We start from the raw sequence: 27,212 nt of genomic DNA on the forward strand, positions 1-27,212 counted from the left end.
TATAATCATGCCATGGTACTCCAGCCTGGGAGACAGAGCAGGATCGTGTCTCTAAAATTTAAAAGAAAACATATGAAAAATATAAGGCCTAATTTTCTATTATTATAAGCCATCTTTAATTTCTAAGTTACACACATACACTTCAGTCAAACCCATGCTTTCATAAAAAGGAAACTGCAAGAAAAGGATCTCTCCTTCCAGTTTAATTATTAGTGTACGCCTATTCTTTGACCACTGGCATAAACATTTAGCTTATTTTGTGTTAGTTTATATTTTTAGTATTTCCACTACTGAACATGACAGAGGCTATACTCCTGAGAGCTACTTGATAATTGTAATTGACAATTTCCAAACTAAACTGATAAATTAAAGAAACAGCACTTTAATTTTTTACATATTTTTATAGACACCCAGGAAAATTTGACTGAGGTTTTTAATACTATCTGTTGCTTATCATATACTTTTAATGGAATACTGGAATGCTCTTTTATATTAATTTTCCTAAAGTAAATGAATTTCTATGTAATAGAATAAAATTAATATCTTTGATACATTATCTAATAAGTATAATTTGGAGGAAAAGGAATATTAATGACTTGAGGTGCAAATTACCATTTAAGTAAGGGTAGAAAGATGATAAAACATAGAATCATTATGTACCTCTAGCAATTTTTCAAGTTTTATTCTTTTTACCATTTAAGTAATTATGTCTTCTTTTTGGGCCTCACTTTTTTCTGTTCTCCAATTAAATAATTTTTAACTTACAGACATTCAGCCTACTATTTTTGTGGCTGCTTTTGCAATTCCAAATGAAAATGTCTTCTACAAAATATAATCAATGTATTTACAAAAATAACACAAAATTTCTCTAACATCCTCTTTCTACTGATTTCAAATTAATCCAAATTTAGTGTTCATTTAGTCCAGAATCAGGAGATTCCAGTAACCACTGTGCAGTTCCCAGAATCACACAGTTGAGTTCTATTCAGTTGACTAGGGAAAGGTAAGACATGCTGGTTGTCCCATTAACTTCCTAACATAATTAGGAATGAAATAATCTAACTGCTCCAAGTCAGTTCAGGATATGTTTTACAGTTTTATATCTCATAAGAGGAATCCCCAGTGTATGGGCTGGACCCAATCTAAATCCACTTTATCCAGTTCTCAAGGTCATAATACTGCACTAGGTACTGCCAATATATTCCAAGACATGATCCTATATGTCTGTCAGAATGTACACCTAATACCAGGATAACAAATAGGTTTAATTTTGCATGTCAGCTCGATTAACTGGTGGAGGCTGCCTTAAGCAGTCTGTTAAGGACATTTTAAGGCTACATGCAGACTTGGAAGAATAGATGTATTAACAATGTCGACCATGTGTTCAGAAAGGAGGAAATCGCAACTTAAATGTCTCATATTTACTGATCCTAATCAAAGAATTCCAAGGGAAAAAATGGAAATGCCTAACCCCGAAGTTCAAGTAAAAGCTGAAGTGTAATAAGAATAGTGTGTACCTACTAATCTACACTCCCTTTCTTCTTAACGGAAGAATTTCCATCTCTGCCAGTTTTCCTTTTACATGTTTCTCTCTCTTCTGCTGTATTTCCTAATTCCTCTGTTTCTCTACCACAAAATAGAAGTCAGAATTCATCTAATAAAGTAATTTTTCATTTCCTCTAATATTTTTATATAGTGAACTTTTAAATAGTGCCCTCTCCCTACCACAATGAAAGTTTTGAATCAAAACAAAAGTTGTGCTTTGACTTGTATGTGGAAAACATTATTACTTTTAGTAGATCAATTTCCTCTTAGGGAAATAAAAGTCTTCCTATTTCCTTTCAGAAGGTCATTAGTGGAGGCTACCTGATTCATGTAAACATGTGTGTTCAGGCCAGACCTTGCCTTGGAATCTGTCTGCCCAGCAACCACTGCTCTGCATCCTGTACTCCAGCTTACCTCCAACCCTGCTAGTTGCTTCTTGACTCTACTCTGTGCACTGCAGTCCACAATTTTCAGTCCCTATGGTGCAGTACTCACTTCAGGCATGACTCAGCACATTGTCAGCTGTGGTGGTCACAGGGAGAGACTTCTGCTTAAGGAAAGGTGAAGGAAGAGTAAAAAGAACTTAGTCTTGCAACTTGGGTACCATCTCAGTCACAGTAACACCAAGTGGAGTCCTAATGTTCACAACTCCAGGCCCTAGCTCCTGGACGGCATTTCTAGACCCACCTGGGACCAGAAGGAAACTTATTACCCTAAAGGGAAAGAGACAAGCCTGGCTTGATTCACCACTTTCTAACTAAAATACCCTTGGACCTTGAATAAATATCAGCAGTAGCCAGGCAATAGTTACCATAAGCCTTCAGCAAGGCCCAGTACTGTACTGGCTTCAGGTCTGACTCAGCATAGACCCAGTAGTGGTGGCCACAGGGGTGCTCAGTCATCCCTCCCCCAGCTGCAGGTAGCAGGGCATGAAGAGAGAGAGAGAGAGAGAGACTCTGTTTGTTTGGAGAAAGGTAAGGTTGGTGCAAAAATAATTGCAGATTTTGCCATTACTTTCAATGGCAAAAACTTTTGCACCAGCCTAATAATTCAAAGAACTCTTTGGGCTCTTACTTAAAACCTCAAGGCAGCACCTCTACTAGTCTGCAAGAGTCGCAGCATTACTGGGCTTGGAGTGCCCCCTAATGTAGATATGGCTGCAGCGATCAAGGACATAGATCACAACACAATTCCTTTTGAATACTTGGAAACCATCTCCCCAAGAAGGATGGGTACAAACAAGCCCAGACTGCAAAGACCGCAATAAATACCTAACTCTCCAATGCCCAGAAATCAACAAATACTCACAAACATCAAGTCCATTCCGCAAAAGAGAGGGTCAACATGGCAGACTAGAAACAGCTCATGTGTGCCTCTCTCACAGGGAGCGGACAGACTGGCTAGTGAACACTGACCTTGCAAGTTGATTGTCTAAGAAACCACATCAGGATCCATCAACACAGTGAGGGAACAGACAGAGCAGAAAGGAGCAAAGCTGGCCAGCAGCCCATCTGGGATCAGTGCAGAACCAAGAGAACCCTCTTAACATGGGGAAAAGGTGAGTGAGTGAGAGCCTCTGGAAAATTCACACTTCCCACAGGAACCTGTGCAAGTCTAGGAACAGGAGAATTCCTCTGACCCCCAATCCTGGGCCTCTAAACTGCAGCAAAGAGCTACCCGGAATTTTTGCAAAGGCAACACGCAAGTCCACGGGGACCTCTACAAGCCTTGGACCCTGGAACAGACCAGCACCAGTGCAATAGCTCCAACAGAGGCTGCAATCACTGTGCCTAGGAGCAGTAAGCTTGCTTCACATCCCTCACCAGACAAGGCTCAAAGCCAGTCTCCACACAGAAGCCCTGCTTCTGCCTGAATTCTGTAGGTAGGTGCAGCCTTCTGTTCCCCTGGGAAATATCCGTATGCCAGGTCAGGCAACTCCACCTACCCTGAGTGCTCAAAACCAGGTAAGTCATGCCTGCTAGAGCTTCCAGAAAGCAGTCCTGCTTCTGTCTGAACTTTGTGGCCAGGCACAGCCCTATGTTCCCCCAGGAAACAGGCAGGCAGCAAGGTAGGCAACTCAACCCACCTCTACCATATGTAGCCAGGCAAGTTACCTGCTAGAGCTTCCAGCCCAGTAATCCCACTTCCACCTGAATTCTGCCAGTAGGCTCAGTCTCCTATTCCCCCAGCAAACATCCAGATGGCAAGATGGGTGACTCCACCCACACCCACCACTTATAACCAAGGAGGCCATGCATGCTAGAGCCCACAAGTGGTGGGTTAGGTGACTTCACACATTAACACTGCTCCTAGGTGAGACTTGCTAGCTTGGGTAGTGTCCAAGCAGTGGTGAGCTCTCACTCTTAGACCACAAAGAGGGGTGAGATTCCTAGGTTTGCAGGCCAGCAGAAAAGCAGGGTGTGTCTCCCTCCACATGGCTGGCCCAGGAAGAGTACAGTCTGTCTGCCAACTGCAGGCCCTGCCTAAGGGAGTCCAATCTTCCAGAACACCTAACAAAAGAAACTTGAGGATGGAGTCAGTGATTGGAAAGGGCTCCTCCAAGTCCCAGGAGTGAATCAGCTGAAGGTGTCATCTTGCTCCTCCCACACCACAGAGTATTACTGCCAACGAAGCCAAAACAAAACAGCCATGCAGTTCAGTAGGAGCCTATCTGTCAGTCAACACTCTTAAGCACCAAAGCAAAGATCCAGCCACAAATAAAGATTCTACACAAAGTTCTAGCACTCTGGAAACACCCAGAAATGAAGCCTACTGACTATACTCAATTTACATCACAGTTAAAGGAAGACCAGCCCTCACACATGAGAGAGTATCAATACAAGAACTCTGGCAACTCAAAAAGCTGGTGTGCCCCCTTATCATCAAACACACTAGTCCCCCAGAAATGATTCTTGGCAAGATTGAGATGAATGAAATGACAGACATAGATTTCAAAACAGAATGGCATAGAAGCTCATTGGGATAAAGGAGAAAGTTGATACTCAATCCAAGGAACTTAGTAAAACAGCCTAGAAGCTGAAAGATGAAATAGTCATTTTAACAAAGAATCAAACTGTGAACTTCTGGAATTGAAAAGAAAATCACTTCAATAATTTCACAATACAATCACAAGTGTCAACAGCAGAATAGTTCAAGTTGAAAAGAAGAATCTCAGAGCTTGAAGACCAGTTCTTCAAATCAACTCAGACAAAAGTAATGAAAAAAGAATTTTAAAAATAAACAAAACTTTCAAGAAATGAGATTATGTAAAAAGAGACCTTTTTTTTTTTTTTTTGAGATGGAGTCTCACTCTGTCACCAGACTGGAGTGCTGTGGTGCAGTCTGGGCTCACTGCCAACTTCTGACTCTTGGGTCAAGCGATTTTCCTGCCTCAGCCTCCCAAGTGGCTGGGATTACAGGCACATGCCACCATGCTCAGCTAATTTTCTTTGTATTTTTAGTAGAGATGGGGTTTCACCACGTTGGCTAGGATGGTCTCGATCTCCTGACCTCATGATCTGCCCTCCTCAGCCTCCCAAAGTGCTAGGATTACAGATGTGACACGTTGGCATTCTTGAGTAAGAGGAAAAAAGAGGATAAGCAACTTGGAAAACATATTTGAGGATATAGTCTGTGAAAATTTCCCTAAACTTGCTAAAGATGAGGTCATACAAATTCAAGAAATAGAACAGATTCTTTAAGATACTACACAAGACAACCGTACCCAAGGCACATAGTCATCAGATTTACTAAGGACAATGCAGAAGAAAAAACCTTAAAGGCAGCGGTAGAAAACCGTCAGTTCACTTACAAAAAGAACCCCATCAGGCTAGAAGCAGAAATCTCAGAAGAAACTCCACAAACTCCACAAACAAGAAGAGATTGGGCACCTATTTCAGCACTCTTAAACAAAAAAAGAAAGAAAGAAAGAAAGAAATTTTAGCCAAAGATATTATATCCTGTGAAACCAAACTTCATAAGTGAAGGAGAAATAAAATCCTCAGACAAGCAAGCACTAAGGGAATTTATTACCACCAGACCACCGTTATGAAAGGTCTTTAAGGGAGTGCAAGACATAGAAACATTAGTGATGTTGAGCTTTTTTTCATATGTATATTGGCCATTTGTATATCTTCTTTTGAGAATTATCTATTTATGTCCTTAACCCACTTTTTAGTGTAATTATTTGTTTTCTGTTTGCCAATTTGCTTGAGTTCATTATAGATTCTAGATATTAGTCCTTTGTCAGATACATAGATTGTAAAGATTTTCTCACATTCTGTGGGTTGTTTACTTTGCTGACGGTTCCTTTCGCTGTGCAAAAGCTCTTTAGTTTAATTAAGTCCCAGCTAAATGAAACAAATATACACACACAATGGGAAACTACTCAGCCATAAAAAGGAAAGAATTAATGGCATTCACAGCAACCTGGATGGAATTGGAGATTATTGTTCTAAGTGAGGTAACTCATGAATGGAAAATCAAACATCGTATGTTCTCACTCATAAGTGGGAGCTAGGCTATGAGGACGTAAAAGCCTAAGAATGACAAAAAGGACTTTGGGAACTGTTATGGTTTGGCTCTGTGTCCCCACCCAAATCTCATCTTGTAGCTCCCATAATTCCCACATGTTGTGGGAGGTAACCAGTGGGAGATGATTAAATCATGAGAGCAGGTCTTTTCCATGATGTTTTCATGATAGTGAATGGGTCTCGTGAGATCTAACGGTTTTAAAAACGGGAGTTCCTCTGCACAAGCTCTCTCCTTCAAAAAATTCAAAATCATAACAAGCATATACTCAGACCATAGTGCAATAAAAATGGAAATCAATACCAAGAAGATCTCTCAAAACTACACAAAACCATGGAACTTAAACAACTTGCTTCTGATAACTCTTGAATGAACAATAATATTAAGGTAGAATCAAAAATATACATACATAATTAATGAAAATAGAGATGCAACCTGCCAAAACCTTTGGGATGCAGCTAAAGCAGTGCTAAGAGGAAAATTTATAGTACTAGAATGCCTTCACATCAAGATGTGATGATGACCTAACATCACAAGTAGAGGAATTAGAAGAAAATGAGTAATTCAACCCCAAAGCTAGTAGAGGAAAATAAATAGCTAAAATCAGAGATGAACTGAATGAAATTGAGACATAGAAATCCATACAAAAGATCGATGAAATTAAGCGTTGGTTTTTCAAAAGAATAAGCAACATTGATAGCTGACTAGCTAGACTAACAAACAAAAAGAAGATCCAAATAAGAACAATCAGAAATAACTAAGATGGCATCACAACTGATCTCACAGATATTAAAAGATCCCCAGAGACTATTATGAACACCTCTATGCACACATTTTAGAAAATCTAGAGGAAATGGCTGAATTCCTCAACATGGACACAAAAATCCTCAACGAAGTGCTAGGGAACTGGATCCAACAAAACATCAAAAAGTCAATCCACCACAATCAAGTAGGCTTTAACTCTGGGATGCAAGGTTGATTCCACATAAATCAATATGACTCACCACATTAAAAAAATTAAAAACAAAAACCCTATGATCATCTCAGTACATACAGAAAAAGCCTTTGATAAAAATCCAACATCTCTTTCATGTTTGAAGAATAATTTTACTGGATATATTTTTCTATGATAAAACTTCTTTTTTTTTCAGCACTTTAAATATGTCATGTCACTCTGTCTTGGCTTGTAAGATTTCCACTGAGAAGTCTGCTGCCAGACATATTAGAGTTCCTTTCTATGTTATTTGTTTCTTTTCTGCTACAGATTTTATTATCCTTTCTTTATCCTTGATCTTTGGGAGTTTGCTTATTAAATGTCTTGAGGTAGTCTTATTTGGGATGATTCTGCTTATATAACCTTCTTATACTTGAATATTGAGCCGTCTATAACAAACCCACAGCCAACGTCATACTGAATGAACAAAAGCTGGAATCATTCCCCTGGAGAACTGGGAAACCTAGAAGAAATTGATAAATTCCTAGACACATACCACCTACCAAGATTGAATCATGAGGAAGAAACCCAAATAGACCAATAACAAGTAATGAAATCAAAGTCATAATAAAAAGTCTCCCAACAAGGAAAAGCCCAGAACTCAATAGCTTCACTGCTGAATTTTAATAAACATTTAAATAAGAACTAATACCACTCCTACTCAAGTTATTTCAAAAAGTAGAGGAAAAAGGAACACTTCAAAACTCATTCTATGAGGCCAGTATTACCCTGATACCAAAACATGATAATGACACATCAGAAAAAGAAACTACAGGCCAATATCCCTGATGAGCTTTTATGTAAAAATCTTCAACAAAATACTAGCAAACTGAATTCAAGAACTCATTATAAACATCATTTATCATGGCCAAGAGGGATTTATCCCAGGGATGCAAGGATAGTTCAACATATGCAAATCAATCAAAGTCATACATCATATCAACAGAATGAAGGACAAAAACCACGTGATCATTTCAATTAATGTTGAAAGGGCATTTGATAAAATTTAACATCCCTTCATAATAAAAATCCCTCAAAAACTGGGTATAGAGGGAACATACCTCAACATAATAAAAGCCATATACAATATGCCTACAGCTAGTATTACACTGAATGAAAAAAAAATGAAAGCCTTTCCTCTAACATTTGGAACAAGAGAAGGATGCCCACTTTCACCACTATCATTGAACGCAGTACTGGAAGTCCTGGCTAGGGCAATCAGACAAGAGAAAGAAATACAGGGTACCCAAATTGGAAAGGAAGACATCAAATTATCTTTGTTTGCAGATGAGATGATCTCATATTTGGAAAATCCTAAAAACTCCACCAGAAAAAAGAAAAACTGTTAAAATTGTTAAACAAATTCACTAAAGTTGAAGGATACAAAATCAACACACAAAAATCAGTAGCATTTTTATGTGCCAACAGTGAATCATCTGAATATGAAATGAATAAAGTAATTTAATTCACAATAGCGAAAAATAAGATAAAAATACCTAGGAATAAACTTATTCAAAGAAGTGAAAAATCTGTATAATAAAAACTATAAAATACTGATGAAAGAAATTGAAGCGGACACAAAAAAATGGAACCACATCTCATTTTCATGGGTTGGAAGAATCGATATTGTTCAAATGTCCATACTACCCAAAACAATATGCATATTTGATGCAATTCCTATCAAAATACTAATGGCATTCTTCACAGGAATAGAAAAAATAATCTTAAAATTTGTATGGAACCGCAAAAGACCCAGTATAGCCAAAGCCATCCTCAGCAAAAAGAACAAAACTGGAGGAATCACATTCCCTGACTTCAAATTATGCTATAGAATTATGGTAACCAAAACCACATGGTACTTGCATAAAAACAGGCACACTGACAAATGGAAGAGACTAGAGAAACCAGAAATAAATCCATATAGTTATAGTGAACTTATTTTTAACAAAGATGCCAAGGACCTTAGGGAAATGACGGCCTCTTCAATAAATGGTGCTGGAAAAACTGGATAGCCTTACACAGAAGAATGAAACTAGAACCTTATATCTCACCATATATGAAAATAAAATCAAAATAGATTAAATACTTAAATCTAAGACCTTAAACTATGAAACTACTAAAAGAAATATTAGGGAAACTCTCAAGGACATTGGTCAAAGCAAAGATTTCTTGAGTTATACCCCATAAGCACAGGAAATCAAAGCAAAAATGGACAAATGGGATCACATCAAGTTAGAAAGCTTCTGTAAAGCAAAGGAAACAATCAACAACAACCCACAGAATGGAAAAACGTATCTGCAAATTGTCCATCTGACAAGGGATTAATTACCAGAATATATAAGGAGCTCAAGCAACTCCATAGGAAAAAATATCTAATAATCTGATTTTAAAATTTGATTTCTCAAAAGAAGACATACAAATGGCAACAGGTATTTTCAAAAAGTGCTCAACATCATTGAGCATCTGAGAAATGCAAATCACAACTACGATGAGATATCAGCTCCCTCCAGTTAAAATGGCTTTGATCCAAAAGACAGGCAATAACAAATATTAGTGAGGATATGGAGAAAAGGAAACCCTCACACACTGTTGGTGGGACTGTAACCTAGTAGTACGGTCACTGGAGAACAGTATAGAGGTTCCTCAAAAATCTAAAATAAGAACTATCATATGATCTAGCAATCCCACTGCTAGGTATATATACCCAAAAGAAAGGAAATAAGTATAACAAAGATAATCTGCATCCCCATGTCTATTGCAGCACTATTCACAATAGCCAAGATTTGGAAGGAACCTAAGTATCCATCAACAAACAAATGGTTAAGGAAATTTGTGGTACATATACATAATAGAGTACTATTCAGTCATTGAAAAGAATGAGATCTTGTTATTTGTAACAACAGGGATGGAACTGAAAGTCTTCATATTAAGTGAAATAAGCCAGGCACAGAAAGATAAACTTTGCATGTTCTCACTTATACATGAGAGCTAAAAATTAAAACAGTTGAACTCATGGAGATAGACAGTAGAATGATAGCTAGCAGAGATTGGGAAGGATAGTAGATGGGGAGGAAGTGGGGATGGTTAATGGGCATAAACAATATAGTTAGATAGAATGAATAAGGTCTAATATTTAAGAGCACAACAGGGTCACTACAGTCAACAGTAATCTATTCTATGTTTTAAAATAACTAATAGAGTGTAATTGGGATATTTATAACATGAAGAAATGATAAATGCTTGAGGTGATGGATACCATATTTACCTTGATGTGATTATTACACATTGCCTATATCAAAATATCTCAGGTACCCCATAAATACACATCTACCTACTGTATAGCCATAAAAAAATTTAAAACTTTTAAGAAAACTAAGACATGAATCAACTCATTTAATCTTTTAAAAATCCTCTGAGGCCAGTAATATTATTCCCATTTAACAGATATGGTTAAGTGACTTGATCCAGACCACACAGTTGGTCAATAGCAGGTCCTGGGGCTAAATGATCTGTGGTAGAAAACTTGTGAGATTCCCAACTATCATAAAATCCAACAAATATAAACAATTTCAAGAAATATAATTTTAAAATAAAACCATATGAAACAAACAAAAAACAAACAAAAATATAGCCTGTCTGTGAGTGAAGCAATACTAGGAAAAGGAACTCTCATGGTCATATCAAGAATATATTTTTTTTTCTGATTTGTCTCAAACTCTGACTAAGGCAATGTTGTATCTAGATATTTCAGTGTTATGAGTTAATAAATTCCCATTTTTCCCTAATTACTTTGAGTTTGGCTTCTAACAAAATCAACAAAAATATCTCTGGCTAATAGATTTATCAATTTACAGAATGATTTATTTTCAAATATTTGTGGAAATCTGGGAAAAGGGCTTGCCTGGTGAGACTGTTCCCCACAAAAGCAGATGAGGTAGGAGCCTGAATTAATTTCCCAGTTTGATTGAGGACTTGTAGAGGACCGTGCAGTATCAAGCATGAGGCCAGAAGATGATATAAGGCTAAATCATAGATATTAAAGTCCCTAAGACCTATCGTAAATAGTCTTAGTCTGTTTTTGTGTTGCTATAAAGAAATATCTGAGGCTGATATTTCATAACTTATAAGGAAAAAAAGGTTTATTTAGCTCATAGTTCAGCAGGGCTATACAAGAAGCATGACACCAGCATTTGCTTCTTGTGAGGAAATCAGGAAGCTTCAAATTACAATGGAAGGGGAGTAGGAGTCAGCATGTCACATGACCATAGCAGGAACAAGAGGAGAGGGGTGTCATGCTCTTTTAAAGAATCAGCTCTCATGTCAGCTAATAGAGCAAGAACTCACTTATTACCACTGGGACGGCACCAGCCCACTCACGAGGGATCCACCTCCATGACCCAAACACATCCCACCAGACCCCACCTCCAACACTGAGGATAAATTTCAACATGAGATTTGGAGGGGACAAATATCCAAGCTATATCAACATTGAGCTCATAAAACATTGAATTGGAGTTTTCTGAAAAACTGTGGAGAATTTGGCTTCATCTTTAAATTTGATGTTTAAAAGAAAAAGTGCAGAAGTATAAACTCAAGTGCAAAAAAGCAAAGAGAGGAAACAGAAAGTAAGATTAATAATTCACAGGAATTCACAGAAATCAGGAGAAGATTCTCACAAGCTGTAAACTGGCGGTTCAGGACATGTTGAATCAGATCTTCAAATGGTAGGGGGCTCTAGGTAACAGCAATATTACAGGATTTTGTGAGACACATTTATCATTCATGATTACCTAGTCTGGACCCCAAAGGTCCCCATTTAATGATCGATTAAGATCCAACCTTGCTGTTTCCAACTTTTCAGTAGGCATCAATATTCCAGAGATTAGCTTCCTGTTTCTGATAGGGAGCTGGGTACCAAAGGTCAGGCTTGGGTTGCAAGAAAAAGTTAAAAGATGGATGGAAAAAAGAAGAAAGTTCTCACCAGTCTCTACACCCTCTCAAACACCTTTTCAAGACACCCCCTCTGAAATCTATCCCCCACTTTACTGAATGTTCATTGTTTCCTTAAAGGAGAAACAAACCCAAAATCGAAAAACTTCACTCAGTTTTAGATAGAATTTATTTAGCAATTATTCTGTAACCATGAGGAAAAAGCAACCAATAAATGTTGGTCAAGTGGAAATATAGGAAAAGCCATAGTATTTGATGACATGCTTGAGTAACTTAACTTATACACATTGTATTTCTTCTGTGTAACAAAAAGACACCCCCATACTTTAAGCAACTCTTGACCAGGATTTTTGTCTCTTGCAATCAAACAAAATCCTGAATAGTACATATATAAAAGATGCAAAAGTGGACAGTGAAACAAAAACTTTTTAAATTTAGAAAATCTTCATGAAGAAAAAAAAAACTGTATGTGAATGCTGTGATTTAGGTCCCTCTAAGAAAATAACTGTCATGTATCATAATAAAGCTGCCAAGAGAAGTTAAAGGTGAAACAAATACTAAATAAAGTTAACAAAGATCTCATTCAGTGAAATGCTATTTGTACAAAGAGTACTTGACCTTCAAAAGCCAGAATCTGCAAAGTTTTTAAGAGTTTGTAAACCACTGAGATAAATCCCCATTCAAAAGAAACAGTCCTTATATTGGAAGATCTCATTCACAAAAGAAAACAGAAATATCACTTCAGTGCAACCTCTAAGAATGAGAAAGACACAAAATATGTCTTTGGATGGGCTAGAGATTAGAGCAGAAATGTTCTTAAACGGCAAGAAGAAAATGATACAAAATATTCACGCTAAATATCTGACACTGAAATCCCCATACAATAAGAAAAAAAAAAAGAAAAAGCTTTAATAGGGCCTACAGATTTCAAACTCACATGAAAATTGTTCAGATTTCTCCTTTATTTAAAAAAAATCTGAAGAAGCTCTCAGATAAGGGTGCAAAAAAATGTATTATGTAACAAATAAATAAATTTTTAGAGTGTGTCAGCCAAAATCTTTAGCAAAGCACTACTAAGCAGTAGCACTACTAATTCCATGTGAGACAGATACTTGCTCTCAATAGACCTCAGGCTACTCTACTCTAAAGGAGGAAAAGGAATTTGAACTAGATAATAGCTAAGACTCACTACAATCCTAAAACTCTTAAATAATACATTGCCTTATTACATAAATAATATGCATTCATTAGAGAACAAAGTATAAACACAGATTAGCAGAAGCAACATGTGATTCTTGCCAAAACCAAGGTTATCTTCTTTGACAATTTATTTTCAAAACAATGAAACAGAGATTTCAGAATACTGAGAGAGCTCAGTCAGATTCGTTTGTCTATTTTGTACCCGAGGTCACGACTTGGGTCATGACCTAAGGACAGGTCAGATGTTTGGGTCAGATACTACCTAAACTGCCTCTCAACCATCTGCTAGTGAGACTTTCTCTTTCAAACATGCAATTCATCTAGACCTTTTCCAGGATAAATATTAGGACAAAAAGGGGGATTTTATAGTCAAACTTTGTGGGTACAATCTGGAAATTTCTTCAAAGCAGAATAATATTCCCATCTAATTGTACCTTCTTTTTCTTGACTTCATTGAAGCACTGAAGAACAATTTTTTTGTTCCCTAATAAAATCATTAAAAGAACTATAAACCAAAACTCTAGAAGATAGGGCTGTAATACATATCTTTTAGACTCTCTATCTTCTCTTAAACTGTTATGGTACTGAGCCTATTAGGAAAGCTAATGTTAATTCATTGGTCCCATTTTTCTCCCAGGAGAAGAAAGATTGTCACATGTTCTATGTTAAAAACCTTGCCAGTCTATAACCAGGATGGTATGAGGATCTTCTGAGATAGTTGCATTTCAACTGGCTTTTTGTCACTTAATATATCAGAAACATCTTTCCATTCATTAAATGTACCCCTGTATTATTATTTATTTATTTATTTATTTATTTATTTATTTATTTATTTTTGAGACAGAGTCTCACTCTGTCGCCCAGGCTGGAGTGCATCTCGGCTCACTGTAAGCTCCGCCTCCCAGGTTCACGCTATTCTCTTGCCCCAGCCTCCCAAGTAGCTGAGATTACAGGCACACGCTGCCACGCCCGGCCAATTTTTTGTATTTTTTAGTAGAGACAGGGTTTCACCGTGTTAGCCAGGATGGTCTTGATCCCCTGACCTTGTGATCTGCCCGCGTTGGCCTCCCAAAGTGCTGAGGATTACAGGCATGAGCCACCACGCCCAGCCTCATTATCTTTTTTAAGAATTAACTTTCTTGCTATTTTTAATTACAAATGTAATACCTCCTCCATTGTTTCATCTTGAACAATTTACTTAAAATAAAAGCTTCAATTTCCTCATCAGTAAATTGAGAATAATATAATCCTATCTTTTGTTGTGAAAATTAAAGAGTAAATTAATATGTGTCATTTATCACAGTGCTGGAAACATAGTATAAGCATAAGGTTTTTCTAAAAATTCAAACGGTATAGTAAATTATTAGTAAATTTTACTTTTACTAATAAATTTTAAAAGTAAATTTTACTTTTACTTTAGAAAAAGTAAATTTTACTTTTACTTTAGAAAAAGTAAATTTTACTTTTACTTTAGAAAAAGTAAATTTTACTTTTACTTTAGAAAAAGTAAATTTTACTTTTACTTTAGAAAAAGTAAATTTTACTTTTACTTTTACTTTAGAAAAAGTAAAAAGAGCCTGTAATCCTACCACCCATAGTAACTTATTTTGGCATTTTCTTTTAGTCTTTATAGAACTTTCTCTAGACATATATATATGTAAGTGCTCACAGACACAAACTCATGCTTTTTTTTAATTTTTGTCATTGTTTAGCAGAGTGTTATGTAAATATTTGTGTAATGTTGAGCATTGAGGATTTAATTAGCATAAATGTGACTTTATGAAAAGTCTCTATTGTATTCAGCCCCAACCAATGGAGCATTTATTTCATATAATGTTTGACACATTTAAAACCCAGTATAAAAAAATAATCTGAATATTTTTCACAGTTCATTAGAATATGATTTAACTTATAATTTGAAAAATGTATGTGTGGGCTTATATCAATTAAAATTATTTGCCTACAAGTAACAGAAAATATAATTCAAATTGAATTTAACAATGGAAACATTTATATTGCCCTATAACTAGAAATTCAGAAATAGGGTGTTCATCAAGGTTGGCTTGATCTAGTATTTTGGGCTCAATTTCTTTTGGTCTTGATCTCTATCAGATTTTAGATTCATCTCCATGCTATTAACAAGATACAGAACTTCCTTGTATCACATTTACACATGAGAATGGCACAAGGTAAAGTTATGATTTACTTCCGGAAGTTATCTGGAAATTCAGCCATAATAGGTTAACAGGTATCAGGTTTACCCTCCTGCAGTAAATAGCAACAAAGCAGAGCAAATATATGAGGTGGATGTTTTCAAGCATTAGACAAAAGAAAGCATGGGACAGTGATCTTTGGGAGAAGAAAAACACATAACACAAGTTCTACTTTTACTCCTGTTTTTGTTCTATTCACACTTTCAAACTGCCTCAGATAGAGGTATAACCTGAATCAGTCTTGCTGAATGTATAATATTAATATTAGAGTTAAGGATTGCTGAAACAGTAAGAATTGGCTAAACAGGGTGCCAGAGAGGAAGAGATTATGCAAAGAAGGAAACACATAAATATATTAGAAGTTATCTTGAGTCTTTGGTCAGATCCTTAGTTGTGTATGCACAGGGTGGAATTCTGCAAGGCCCGATGGGGATCAACTACTGGAAGTCTTTAAGCTGAATAAAGATTCTAGAGATCATACAATGCTGGGATTCTGACCACTCACAGACTTCATACAGCTTTCTAAGCATTCGATATCTTTTAAACCTATTTTTTATGTGACATCAGAAAAGCCATAACTTAGGAATAGGCATATCTTAGTCACAATGAAAGGCCTCTGTAGACCCACACAAACAAAGCTGAAAGCAATCACTCAAAAGAATCACCAAATCTATAAATCACCTTTCTGCCAAAATAAAAATTGACACTTTGTAAAGAAAAACAACATAATTTAGACTCTCAACATGATTTTTATAACGTGTAGCATACAGTAAAAAATTACTAGATGTAATTTGGCTCATAACCAGGAGAAAAAAGAAATCAATAGAAATAGTCCTAGATATAATAAACATGTTAAAATTAACAGGAGAAAAATTAAATTGATGATACTTTCACAACATCATGAGAATTTTTGAGTGCTAGCCACTTTGTCTATTCTCAAGTAGACAAATATAAAATATCCCAAATACTCTCCCAATTTCCCAAATATAAAATAAAATGTTATAATTTGATGTCTTCATTGTCAATCACCCCAGGTACAAAGGGGGAGACAGTTACCCTTAGAAAGGAAGAAACAGTAACTAGATCATATTAATAAAGGCTGACTGTGGGTCAACTTCATTTTGCCTGCCTTAAGCTGATATGGTGATGTTGGAAGACAGAAGATAGATAGGTGTTTGTGGGCATTATAATTTGAAACAGAGCCTGAGAGAATGTGATTAAATGGCTTTTTATTGGATACATTCTTTGGAAGATACAACCTCCGGAGATTGAACTAGGAAGAAATAAAACTCCTGAACAGACCAATAATGAGTAGCAAGACTGATTCAGTATTTTAAAATCGCCTATCAAAAGAAAAGCCCAGGACCAGATGAGTTCACAGCCAAATTCTACTAAACCTATAAAAAAGAACTTATGCCAATCCTCCTGAAAGTATTTCAAAAAATCCAGGAGAAAGAAATTCTCCCTAATTAACTATTCAAGGCCAATATCACCCTGATACCAAAACCAGACAAGGTCACAACAAAAAAGAAAACTACAGACCAATATCACTGATGAACATAGATGCAAAAATCATCAAAAAATACTAACAAATCAATCCAATAAGACATCAAAAGGATAATACACCACGATCAGGTGGAATTTATCCCAGGGACATAAGGACTGTTCAACATTTGCAAATCAATGTGATATATCACATAAAGGACAATAATCATATGATGATCTCATAGATGCAGGAAAAGCATTCAATAACATTTAGCATCCCTTTATGATAAAAATCCTCAACAAACTAGGCATAGAAGGAGCATACCTCAACATAATAAAGGCAACACGCAACAAACCCACAGATAACATATTTAACAGGAAAAAGTTGAAAGCATTCCCTCTAAGGACTAGAAATAAGGAAATGATGCCCAATTTCACCACTATTATTCAACATAGTACTTGAAGTCCTCGCCAGAGTAATCAGGCAAGGGAAAAAAATAAAAGGCACCCAAAATGAAAAGAGGAAGTCAAACTATTCCTGTTTACTGATGGTATGATCTTATATCTAGGAAACCCTAAAGACTCCACCAAAAAACTTATATTGATAAATGAATTCAGTAAAGCTTCAGGATAAAAAAATCAGCATGCAAAAATCAGTAGGATTCTATACACCAATAATGATGTAGCTGAGGAACAAGTCAAAAATGCAATCTTACAGTAGCTACAAATAAAAAATAAAATAACTAGGAGTATATTTAACCAGGAAGGTGAAAAATCTCTACAAGAATTACAAAACCCTGATGAAAGAAATCATAGCTTATACAAACAAATGGAAAAAACATCCCATGCTCATGGATTAGAAGAATCATTATTGTTAAAATGACTAAACTGCCCAAAGTAATCTACAGATGTAATGCAATCCCTATCAAATTACCAATGTCATTTCTCAGAGAATTAGAAAAAACAATTCTAAAATTTATATGGAACCAAAAAAGAACCTGAATAGCCAAAGCAATCATAAGTGAAAAGAACACAGCTGGAGGCATCACGCTACCTGACTTCAGATTATACGGCAAGGCTATGGTAACCAAAACAGTATGGTTACTATAGCCATGCTGGTAAAAAATAAAATAAAATAAACCTTCAGATCTCAATGGAGCAGAATAAAGGACCCAGAAATAAAGCCACATTCATACAATCAACTGATCTTTTACAAAGTCAACAAAAATATGCATAGGGAAGGACACTGTATTGAATAAATGGTGTTGGCAAAATTGGGTAATCATATGCAGAAGAATGAAACTGGACCTACACCTTTCACCACACACAAAAATTAACTTAGGATAAAATTAAATACTTAAACATAATACCTGAAAGTATAAAAATCCCTCAAAGAAAACCTAGGAAAAACTCTTCTGAACAATGGCCATGCAAAGTCGTTATGACTAAGTCCTCAAAAGCAAATGCAACAAAAACAAAAATAGACAAATGGGACTTAAACTAAAAGGCTTCTGCATAGCAAAAGAAACAATCAATAGAGTAAACAGAAAACCTACAGAATGAGAAAAAATATTTGCAAACTATGTATCTGACAAAGGGCTAATATCTAGGATCTACAGGCAACTCATACAAATCAATAAGAAAATAAAACAAATAACCCCATTTAAAAATTGGGCAAAGGAAATGAATATTTTTCAAAGAAGATATACAAATGGTGAACAAGCATATGAAAAAATCAACATCACTAATCATCAGGGAAATGCAAATTAAAACCACAATAAGATATTATCTTACACCAATCAGAATGGCTATTATTAAAAAGTCAAAAATAATCCAGGTATTGGCGAGGATGTGGAGAAAAGGGAATGCTTATACACTGTCAGTGGGATGTAAATTAGTACAACATTTATGGAAACAGTATGGAGAGTTCTCAAAGAGCTAAAATGAGAACTGCCATTCAATCCAGCATTTCCACTATTGGGTATATGCCCAAAGGAAAAGAAGTCATTATATCAAAAAGATACCTGAGACGGGGCATGATGGCTCACGCCTGTAATCCCAACATTCTGGGAGGCCAAGGCAGGCAGATAACCTGAGGTCAGGCAGATAACCTGAGGTCAGGAGTTCGAGACCAGCCTGACCACCATGGAGAAACCCCATCTCTACTAAAAGTACAAAATTAGCCAGGCATGGTGGCGCATGCCTGTAATCCCAGCTACTAGGGAGGCTGAGGAAGGAGAATCACTTCAACCTGGGAGGCGGAGGTTGTGGTGAGCCAAAATTGCACCACTGCACTCCAGCCTGGGCAATAAGAGTGAAACTCTGTCACAAAAAAAAAATACCTGCACCCATATGTTTATCGCAGCACTATTCACAATATCAAAGATATGGAATCAACAAAAGTGTCCATTAAAAGGGGACTGAATAAAGAAAATGTTTTTATATTTTAGATAAAGAAAATGTTTTATTTATACACACACACACACTATGAAATACTACTCAACCATAAAAAGAATGAAATTATGTCTTTTGCAGCAACACAGATTGAACTGAAGCCCATTGTGTTAAGAGAAATAACCTATATTGCATGTTCTTACTTACAAGTAGGAGCTAAACAATGGGTACACATGGACATACAAAGTGGAATTATAGACACTGGAGACTACAAAATGTGGAAGGATGGGAGGGAGGTAAGGGCTTAAAAATTACCTATTGGGTACGATGTTCACTATTTGGTTGATGGGTACACTAAAAGCCCAGACTTCACCACTATGCAATATATGCATGTAAGAAATCTGCACTTGTATGCCTTAAATATATTATAAATAAATATACCAATAAAAAGAAAATAAATAGTCATGTATTTGATTGTAAAACTTATTTCCCAAATCAGCCAGGATTCATTCAGAAAAGCAAAATTCATTTTACCTGTTTCAAGCAATAGGATGTTACACCCGGTAACTTCGATGATTACAAAATCAGTGGAAGGACTGGTGGAATGAAGGTCAGAAAAAGCCAGCACTAACTCTCGGGGTCACCAGTGGCTTTCAGAAACTTCAAAGGTTACAAGCATTGCAGGATATAGCTGGCAATGAACATAGGTGCTCTTGCTCCATGGTAGGTGATATTCAAGTAAATGTCCAGAGACCTCTACAAAAAGGCCTGTCTCAGATTGCTCCTCATGAATCTATCCACTGCTGCTGAAGCAGTCTTTAGTCTTTCAAATAACATACAGATGCTTCTCAATGATAGAATCTAACCCAGAATTCTGCTGGCCAGGATTCTGAAAATTTTGTTTCCGGGCATACAATTTCCACTAAACAGGAAAGACTCTAGAAGAAAGAAAATGCCTCTGAGTTGCCTATAGGCCGTCAGAAATATCTTCCATCACCCCTGTTTATCAAGACTTACATGCGTTGTGTTTGCAAAATACTTTCACACACTTTTTTTTTTTTTTTTTTTTTGAGACAGTCTCACTCCATCACCCAGGCTGGAGTGCAGTGGCGAGATCTCGGCTCACTGCAACCTCTCCACCTCCTGGGTTCAAGTCATTCTCATGCCTCAGCCTCCCGAGTAGCTGGAATTTCAGGCACACACCTCCACAGCCAGCTAATTTTTGTAGTTTTTGTAGAGACAGTGCTCCTCCTACCTCGGCATCCCAAAGTGCTGGGATTATAGGCATGAGCCACCACGCCCGGCCTATTTTCTTACTTGAGTTTCACCATAACATTTTGTGCTCATATGGCTGATGTTGTTACCCTTAATTTACATTTGCCTTTACTTTATTCATTCTACAGTGTGCTGTTGGCCCAAAGACACTGAGTTGTATTCCAGCAGATGCATTCTAATCAAGGAAATTTTTTGACTCTAAGGTAGCAATTTAACTTCCACACCAAATGGTGTGATAGTGAAGGTCACTGATAGTAGTTCCCAAGTGAACTTACAAGTTTAGTTCTCTAAATTGTACTTTATGTTATCTTCAAATATGAGAATTCTTAATATTTCTAACTTTATGTTAATGAGGAATAATTGTGTAGACTTCTCTTACATATGTGAAAAGGACTTAAAAGTTATACAGTCAGACTTTCACTACCTACCAGTAATCACTTGCAAGATCAAGTTGGGCAGCACACAGAAATTTTTTGAACATTTAATCAACAAACCTAAACACATAAAGTAGCAATGGTAAATGGCACAGTTAATATTAAGATACAAATACACATAAAATAGTTCTTGTGTGGTATGGGGAACTGAGAAAACAAGAGAAATAATCAACGCAACCAACGAATCACAAACCATGGCATCTCAAGGAGTTCTATTAAAAGTAATGGCAAAAACCGCAATTACTTTTGCACCAACCTATATAAGACCTGTATATTCTGTCACTAACAGTTCCAACAATATAAATTTAAATTTGGCTGAGGTACCAGGCCTGGAGGAGAGGTCCACAGTCCTGGCTGGGGGTCTGTGTGGGCTCAGTCTCCCAGCCTGCCTCACTTCTTGGTTTGGGGCCAGGGAACCATTCCCCAGGCTCCTGGATGACCCTTCTGCAGCTGGACGGGTGGTGACCCTGACTGTCCAGGGCTGGCCCCACGTGGCTGAGGTCCTGCCTTTGTGGAGTGTTGGGGCCCCACCCTTACAAGCCTTGGGGTTGACTGCTCCATGTGCGTTTTTGTGTGAGCTTCGATTTAGGAATCCCCTCCTTTAACAGAAGGGGCCAGCCTGACCAATATGGTGAAACCCTGTCTCTATTAAAAATACAAAAATTAGGCCGGGCGCGGTGGCTCAAGCCTGTAATCCCAGCACTTTGGGAGGCCGAGACGGGCGGATCACAAGGTCAGGAGATCGAGACCATCCTGGCTAATACGGTGAAACCCCGTCTCTACTAAAGAATACAAAAAATTAGCCGGGCGACGAGGCGGGCGCCTGTAGTCCCAGCTACTTGGGAGGCGGAGGCAGGAGAACGGCGTGAACCTGGGAGGCGGAGCTTGCAGTGAGCTGAGATCCGGCCACTGCACTCCAGCCTGGGCGACAGAGCCAGACTCCGTCTCAAAAAAAAATACAAAAATTAGCCAAGTGTGGTGGCACATGCCTGTAATCTCAGCTACTGGGGAGGCTAAGGCAGGAGAATCGCTTGAACTCAGAAGGCAGAGGTTGCAGTGAGCCAACATCGTGCCACTGCATTCCAACCTGGGCAACAGAGCGAGACTCCGTCTCAAAAAACAAAACAAAAAAAGAATGCCAATGGGGCGTCCTCTGAGGAAGACTCACCCTCACACCCTGTAGTTCTGCGGCCCTGGACAAGGAGCCTGGAAGAGCAGTATCTACCAGCCCCACCAGCCAGGAGCAGGTGCTGGTGCCACTGCAACAGGGGCTGGCCCAGGAGGACAGCCTCAACAAGCTGGCTTTGCGGTACAGCTGCAAAGTCGCAGATATCAAGGTCAACAACTTCATGAGAGTTGTTGACCTTTCAGACTTATATGCCATTACAATTCCAGTGAAAACCAACGGGATCCTAACAGAGACCCACAAATAACTAAAACCCCTTCTGAGCCCATTTTCAGAGACCGAAGTCACCACAGAACTGCCAAATCCAGACAGCAGCCACAGACACTGATGCCCAGGCCAGTCAACTGATGGATTTCTTTAAGGAGATTGACCAGAATATTGAGCATGCATTGCAGTCTGCATAGAGACTGTCCTATCAGCAATTGCTCCCAGCTCCTCCAAAGATGCCAACAAATGGTGCAGACTGTGGAATTCGGTGATGGAATGTCTTTTTTATCATGCTTCTAGTTGGGATTGTTTTACCCATCTTTCATTTGGTCTATTTTAAAATACAGGCTACTGGTGAGACCCCTAATAGCATGAACACAACTCCTGTCCCCAGTGGTTCCGTGGCAATGAGTACAACGCCAGGGCAAATCCCCAGGTGAGTGATTCCAGAGACAACCACAACCTCTTCAGACAGCCAGTTCAGTCAGACCACCCAGCCAGGGAACTAAGCTTTGTTTTTAAAGAACCGGCCCAGCTTTTGCAATTGGCTCTTGAAGTGCATCACCTGTCACTGGCCACATCCTAGAGGTGCTGCATTTTATGTCATGGGAAGGATGGACACGTTTCAGAAGTCACCACAGTGTTCTCAATTGCAGTGACCCTGAGGAATGGCCTCACCCAACCCAAGCCTCCAGGATCAAAAACACCAGCACCCTTAGCCTCTTCTATCCAGAGAGGATCAGCAGCAAGGCATTTACATGTGACAGATGGTTATTTCTTGTAGACATTTAGTGGACTGACCATGTCTTCACAGCAGCACTGTGTGGGTCCCCAAGGTGGACATGCTTGAAAGAAAGGAATGGCCTCGACCGAGGGACCTGTAGTGTGGGAGCCCCTGTGATTGGTGTGGGTCGCCTGGTTGTTGCAGTTTCCCTACTCGCTGGGGAGCAAGGACTGGCTCTGAGAAGGGTTGTTCTCTGCCTCCCTGGCAAAGGTGCTGTGGAATAGTCTTGGCATGTGATCCCTGTTTTAGAGAGTGACAAATTACAATTGCAACAAGCCCTACTTCATATTTGCCTCATCAGTTAGTCTTTTTGAGGCAATCCCACTTCTAGAATTGAAAAAGCCCCAAGTCCAAACTGTGCACTATTGAATAAAGGGCAGTTCTGCCCCTGTCCTTTTAGAGCTGTTTAGTCTGACACGCAGGCATGTCTCAAGCCGAGCATACAGGGCCATTGCCCAGTTCTGCAGAGGCTCCCTAGATTCTCCCAGGAGGCCTCCTTGGAAGGAGCGCTTGCTGGCCAGCATCTGCCAGCAAGGAGGAGGATGGGTGCCTGTTGCTGAGGCGCCAGCGTGGATATCTATCTGAAGCTGCGCAGTCGCCAGGCCAGCGCTGCTGAGAGTAGCAGCTCCTGTACTATTTGGCACAGGGTGTTCCCTGCTGCTTCCTTAACTCAGTTCTTAGGAACTGTAGTGTCACAGCACAAGAGTGTGTCCCTAAAATAACACTCTATATACACTGTAGCTCGTAATGTCAAAGGACCAAATACTTCATGGAGGGGCTAGAGGTGACCCTTGCCATCGAAAGGCCATCAAAACATGGGGCCTGATACCTGAGGGAAGAGGCCTGCAGTTTACCTGGTCCTCCTCCCTGCCAAGGCAACAGCAGTGCTGTGGATGGGCTGGAGGTGAGAGCCTGCTGCTGCCTTGGAGTCAGTGGCCTGTAGCACAGAGGGATGGGGAGGGGTGGAGGTGGCTGGTGGCCCAGCCTCCTAGGGGTGTGGACAGGAAGAAAACCCACTGCACAAATGCTGGGCTTAGGGATGGTTATGGCCTTTGACACATCAGGCCTGGAGAGAATTTTAAAAGATCTCACCATGTACGAGGATGGGAGTGTGGCCAAGGAGTACTTGAGATTGGCTTCCAATTTCTCTCATCTCAGTTGTGTGAAAAAAACAATTGGCCTAGGGCTCAATTAGCAAATTCAAATTATCTTCAATGATAAATGTTTTCTTAGACACCAGAATGATCTTCAGGATAAAAAGAACTTCTGAACTTTTGCTACAGGAAATGTGTTAATCACGTAAGTGCTTTTCCAGCCAAATATCTGTGCTCTCTGTGCCACTGAGGGCCACAGCTTCCTCTAACATCTGCCACCAGAACTTCGCCAGGCAGGGCCTGGAGTCCCATGGGAAAAATCACTTTTTCCAGGCAAAGAAAGAATGTATCCTTTACTTTCCTCAAGTGGAATGAAATAATTTCTTCTATGAAAAAATTTTAAAAAATTAAATGTAATCTTTTAATAATTGATTTTCTTTTTATCAATATATCAATACATTTGAACCATACCTCTTCTAAACTTTCTAGCAGAAAATATTGATACATAGATTTTTTATGTGATTAGCAAATTAATGCCAGGACAACCAAAGAAAATTTAAATTTTAATAAAATAGGTAGCAGTACAAATAATACCACTGATAGATTACTTCTGGGAGTAAGTTGCCAACTAATCAGACAATGTAAAAGTAAAAGTTGTCATAAAAACTTTACATTAAAAAGAGAAATAATTTTATCCTACTATCTATTGAACAAAAAACATTTTTGTGATCTAGACATGCAAATAAAAGTGACTTTAATCACATTTATTTCTCCTCCTTCTCCTTCACTTTATTCTGTCCCCTTCCTCTCCCATTCTTCCTCCTAATACCCTTCTCCATTTTATCCTCTTCTTTCCTTCAACTCCTCCTCATCCTTTCATTATTCTTCTCAGTCTCCCTTCCTCCTTTTCTTCTTCTCAGGTCCTAAGATTTCCTACTAACTAAAATTGGCGAGGCTGGGTGTGGTGGCTCACACCTGCAATCTCACCACTTTGGGATGTGGAGGCAGGCAGATGCCTTCAACTTAGGAGTTTGAGACCTGCCTGGGCAACATGGCAAAACCCTGTCTCTACCAAAAAAAAAAAAAAAAAATCAGCTGGGTGTGGTGGCACATCCCTGTAGTCCCAGATACTGGGGAGGCTAGGTGAGGAGATCTCCTGAGTCTGGGAATTTGAGCGGAATTAACCTATGTGGCAGAGACTGGCTAGATGCATATAAAAGAGAATGACCCTCACAAACAGAAAGTTGTTTAGCAGAATAGTGACATAAACAATAATTTTCAAGTGTAATACTCATTAAAATCAGTTCTTAAAAACCCAATTTTAAAAACACTGATGGAGTGCCTCATGGGTATCAAACACAGTCTTAAGTATTTGAAAAACATTTTATCCTGCCAAATTGCACATGATGTAGTTAAGTAAATCAAGATTCAAACCCAGGCCAGTTCAGATGCATGTCCGTGCTGCTTCCTCTAGTTTCTTCTTATTGGGGACTTTCATTTACACCTACGCTCTGGTCTACTTAGCAATCGCCTTTGAATTAACTGCTATTTAAACTAATTAGAGGAATAAATTCCATTTGCCTTCAAGTCTCCCAATCAACTAGAATTATCTGCTGCTCCTTCTGACATTATTACATCCTCATTATTTACCATCTCTCTCTCCAAAACAGACAACTGTAAGCTCCTGTCACGTGAGCACCTCTTAACCCCATTTATGCATCTTTTTTATTTAAGTGGGAAAAAGTTTCTATGCCACTCTCAGAGGAAAGAGAACTCTTTCCCTACCCCTAATAATATTTGCTCTCTAGAAGAACTGAGTGGGAGAGGAAAATGAGTGAGGCAAAAAGCATGAGAGGATAGGAGGCATCTCAAACTGTAACCACAGTGATTCTTTAATAAGCAGCTGAGATAGCCTAGCAACCTGAAACTTTGAAAAATGTTCCTATGGTACAAAAAATTATAGCTTGGTTGGAAATCTAAGTAGACATCTTAGCAAGAGATATTTGAAAAGGTTTGTCATAATAAAAATATCTGGTATATATTTAGCACTTCTCCTAATGATTTTTATAATTATTATATTAATTGAGCCTTACAACAAGCCTGTAAAAATGTCTGGACAATTTTTTGTCTTTTATATTTAAAAAATAATGCATACATTTTTATCGTTAAAAATTTCAAAATACAGTAGATAAAGCAAAATGTGAAGGTCCCCTTTGTTCAAGTCTAGTATTCTTTTAACTATTTTTCTATGTATGCATTCTCATACGCATATACATAAACAGGTAGAGATGGCAGGTGTTTATAAGTGGGATTCTATACATACTATTTTGTGAAATGCTTTTAATGCTTACCAACATATCTTGGAGATGTTTCTATGACAGGATCAAAAATCTGCCACATAGTCGTCCATAATATGGATGTAAGCGTAAGTTATTAAGTCATTCCTCTAGATGTATATTAGCTTTTATTAATTACGATAGGCTAACACCTAAAACAAACAATGCTGAAACTTTGAGTAGTAAAGTTTATGCTGAACTCACGTCACCATCCAAAGTGTCACAGGGCATGTTCTTTTTACCATGGCCCTTCAGGCCTCAGGCTCCTTCCTTACCCAGTAGACAGGAAGAAAGAGAAAAGGTGAAGCTACACCCACTCTTCCGTGCCTTGCTTGTACCGGAAGTGATTTATCTCTCCTACTCAAGTTCTTTTGGCAAGATCTGGTCATAGTCATACAGACCACCAAAAGGGCTGACAAATGTGGTTGAGTTCGTGCCAGGAAGTGGAAACAGGCTTTATATGCATCTAGCCAGTCTCTGCCACATAGGTTAATTCTGTTCTTTTCACTATTATAAGCAATGCTATAATAAACCCCTTATATGTGCACTATGCCAGTATTTCTGCAGGATAGATATCTAGACCAG

The 27,212-nt window shown here is 38.2% G+C and overlaps 1 pseudogene; it reads left to right on the top strand.

Moving 5' to 3' along the window:
• The first annotated feature begins 21,214 nt into the window (after positions 1-21,214).
• Positions 21,215-22,922, top strand: LOC117084952 (annotated as a pseudogene).
• Positions 22,923-27,212: the final 4,290 nt, after the last annotated feature.

This window comes from Trachypithecus francoisi, unplaced genomic scaffold (genome assembly GCF_009764315.1).
Source record: "Trachypithecus francoisi isolate TF-2019V2 unplaced genomic scaffold, Tfra_2.0 Lachesis_group1, whole genome shotgun sequence".
Classification (NCBI taxonomy): Eukaryota; Metazoa; Chordata; class Mammalia; order Primates; family Cercopithecidae; genus Trachypithecus; species Trachypithecus francoisi.